Raw genomic sequence first — 3,595 nt, 5'->3', positions numbered from 1 at the left:
ATGCTGACCACACATATCAGCATGCTGGCCCTTCCCGTGGACTGTCCGTGTACTGATTTTGGACAACTGATGCACCATGTCAGTACACATATCAGCATGCTGGCCCTTCCCGTGGACTGATCCGTGTACTGATCCGTGTACTGAACTCATATCAGCATGCTGACCACACATATCAGCATGCTGGCCCTTCCCGTGGACTGTCCGTGTACTGATCCGTGTACTGAACTCATATCAGCATGCTGACCACACATATCAGAAAGCTGGCCCTTCCCGTGGACTGATTCGTGTACTGATCCGTGTACTGATCCGTGTACTGAACTCATATCAGCATGCTGACCACACATATCAGCATGCTGGCCCTTCCCGTGGACTGTCCGTGTACTGATCCGTGTACTGAACTCATATCAGCATGCTGACCACACATATCAGCATGCTGGCCCTTCCCGTGGACTGATTCGTGTACTGATCCGTGTACTGATCCGTGTACTGAACTCATATCAGCATGCTGATGTTGTAGGCACAGGGGGGGGTAACCCACAAATTGATAGAGGTTGGATCCAAGCTACAACCTGAGAACAATGAGAACCGATTTTTATGAGTTTTTAGAGTTTTATAATGCAAACAGAAACAAATATGAATATGAATCAAAATGATAATATGAATAAAAACAAATAGAAAAGGGATAGATTGATGGAGATGAGATCTTTGTTGCTGGATGTGTATCACTCTCAACAAGGATCAATGGATGGGAGATGAATGAAGATGGAACCGGTCTTGCTGGATGTGTATCACTCTCAAGATCGATTAATGGATGGAGATGGGATGATGGACGCCACAAAGCTCTGTGAAAGGAGGCCTTGATAAGTCTGGATGCTCAAGAGCTGCTTCTCACAATACTCTAAGACTTAGAACAATAGTTTTGAGAAACTAGAAAAACTGTATTTTCATTCATAAAAGTTCAAGGGTATTTTACAATGAAGAAACAACTTGAGCTTTATAGGCTCAACTACTGGGACTCTCTAACAGTCATAAAACGACATAAGGAAACTAATAAAGTCGAAATAATAAACTTGAAAGCAAAGGAATTGATGGCTCCATGAAAACTAGCCGTTGGAGGCTTTATGATGAGAATCTTGGGCAAATGAATGTAGATGGTGTTCTCCTTGTATCTGGACGGTTTGAGGGGATAACTAAGCTTCCTGGGAACCTTCTTGATGGTTTGGAGGGTGCTGAGGTCGTGCCTAATCTGAAGGAAAAAGAGCTGTTGGAGCTGGATGGCAAGAAGCTCCAAATAAGGCAAGTTGGGGTTAATGAGGATCCTCCTGATCCTATGTGGGCTGGTGCATGGAAAGAACTTGTCTGACTCTTCTGGACCATTGGATAGACTTCCTGAATGCATAGATATATCTCCTGGTCGCCAATGTCTGGTTTGAAGCTGATTGAACCGGTTAGCTTCCAATTGAGGCAAGTGTAGAACTGGTTTGACCGGTTTTGGAGATTGGATCATAACTTCATAATTCCGTGGACATTTGTCCTGATCTTGGGCTTCCTGGAAAGATGATAAACTCCTCTTGACTCCTATAATGAGCTTTGGTTCAGGCCGCTCCTTACTTGAGCTTAAATCTCCTTCTAAAGTCGGATACTCGCAGATGGACCGGCTGAGAAACCTCTGGGTTGTAAAATTCATAACTTCTTGCTCCGTGAATATTTTGGCCCAATTCCAATTGGCCTGGACTTCTTCTTGAGTGTAGAATCCATAAATATTAGCCTCGTGATTTAAACCCTCCTGGTTTGTAAGATATGGCATTTTTAGTGCACGTATGTCCTGGTTTGCGCCTTGGCTGGTTGAGTAGGGCTTTGGGTTGACCTCCGGTTCAGTTGCTGATCTGATGACCACATCATCCCCTCCCTCTTGACAAGGTTTCGACCTCGAAACTGTATAATCTGCACCAAGATAGAGCAAGTCAGCTTTCATTCTCTTTTGAGATTCTAAAGCCTTACCTTGGTATTGTTTTGGTTTTGCTTCTTTAAGCAATATGGACTGCATTGTGTCTTGAACCATCTTCTGGTTCATCACAGGTGTGGCGCCTGGTGGATCCTCTCCTTTGAATTCATGCTCCTTAGTTCCTGTTACATCACTCTTTGACAAAGACAAGTGCATTATACAAGAATTTGGAACCAATATATCAGATTGAATAAAACTATCAGTTTTCATAGATAAGTCTGTTTTCTCTTCTAGTGATGTTTCTATCAATGCTTTCTTAGTAGGACAAACTATAGCATAGTGTCCTTTCTTATGACATCTATAACATGTCTGATATTTCAAATCCTCAGAGTTAGAAGACTTACCTTGGCTTGATGCCTCTTCTTTCTTTCGGTTTGAAATCTCATCATTCCTTGGACTTAAATCATGAAAAACTTTTAAATCCAAAAAGGACTTTGAGACCGTGTCTTTCTTGACTTCAGGACCTGTCTTATCATTCTTGGACAAAGACAAGTGACTCATACCAGTGGGAGATGATTTACAAACAAATTTATCAAGTATAGGACTTACCTTGGCCTTTTCTTGAAAAATCAGTTTGTCTGGTTTTTGTTTGTGTCTGGCCAATGTGTCTTGGCTGGCAAACTTCTTCTCCTCCATGGTCTTTGGGACCTCAATAGGTTGGTTTTGATCATAGAAAACCGTGGGCTTCTGGTTTGGCCGAATCTGGTCTTGATGGATCAAGCTTCTATGACCTTCTTTTGGTACATCTTTTCTTGCTTTTTTGGAACCATGAGTTGGATACCTCCTTGGATATAGTTCCTGGATTTCAGAACTTGTAATCTTTGGTGCAAACTCATATCTCATGACTTCCTTAAGAGCTCTCCATGTTTTGATAGTTGGCTCCTTGTAAAACCATCTATCACCTTCTTCTTGTACCCACCATTCAAAGGCATCATCTCTAAGTTGTTCAATGGCATAAGCAAGCCTCTCTTCCTTCAAGATGTTGTTGAAGTGAAACCATTCATCAAGGTTCCTCTCCCATATTAGATAACCTCTTTTTCCTGAAAATGTAAAGAGTTTATTTTTATCAGCAAAAGAGTTATAATTAAATTGAGAATTAACAACATGATGTTTGTGGGTTTGAGAAGTTGGGGTTTGATTGATCCTTGAAGGATCTGGTGGCTTGGGCTCGACATAGACAGCCTCTGGAGCATCTCCAAATCTCCTTTCTCCTGGTTGTGGACGTTGGCCTTGTGCCTTCTTTCTTTTCCTCAGCTGTGCAATCAGATCAACCTCTTGCAAAGCTGTCAAATGTTGGTTCTCTTTGGCCATCTGACAGTGGCCGTGTGTTTCTCCTACCATGGCTTCCTGAAAACACTCTCAAAGATCAAGTGAAAGATATGGGAAGGTCTGGTCGAACCAAAATAAATCAAGTGCACAATGCAATTTAAACTAAACCGAGAAAATATGCAATTATGAACCGAAATGAAATAAAGTATGCAAAAATTATTTTTCTTTTGGTTTTCTCAATGCAAACACGAAATGAATCAATATGATATGATAATAAACACAAATGAAAAGAAAATATGGAAAGCAAACTAATGCTGATAT

The sequence above is a fragment of the Brassica napus genome, unplaced genomic scaffold (genome assembly GCF_020379485.1).
Source record: "Brassica napus cultivar Da-Ae unplaced genomic scaffold, Da-Ae ScsIHWf_1012;HRSCAF=1423, whole genome shotgun sequence".
NCBI classification, from domain to species: Eukaryota; Viridiplantae; Streptophyta; class Magnoliopsida; order Brassicales; family Brassicaceae; genus Brassica; species Brassica napus.
This window is presented reverse-complemented; position numbering follows the sequence as displayed.